Genomic DNA, 239 nt, shown 5'->3' on the forward strand with positions numbered 1-239 from the left:
AGGGCCTCGCTGAGCGCAGCGCCATTGTCGCCTCGCGCCCTCCACCCCGGCCCCGCGGAGGCAGCTGGGCGTGGCCCTCACGGGGGTCCCGGCTCAGCCCGGGCTGGACGGCGGGGGGGCTGGGACGGGAGAGGCTCACCTTCCAGGTCCTGACGCCCCCGCCCCCGGAACGCGCGGTCCTCCGAGCAGCTGGAGCCGCCGGGTGCCCCCGATCTGGCTGCAATCACCCTCAGCTGCCC

This window comes from Myotis davidii, unplaced genomic scaffold (assembly GCF_000327345.1).
Source record: "Myotis davidii unplaced genomic scaffold, ASM32734v1 scaffold1453, whole genome shotgun sequence".
NCBI classification, from domain to species: Eukaryota; Metazoa; Chordata; class Mammalia; order Chiroptera; family Vespertilionidae; genus Myotis; species Myotis davidii.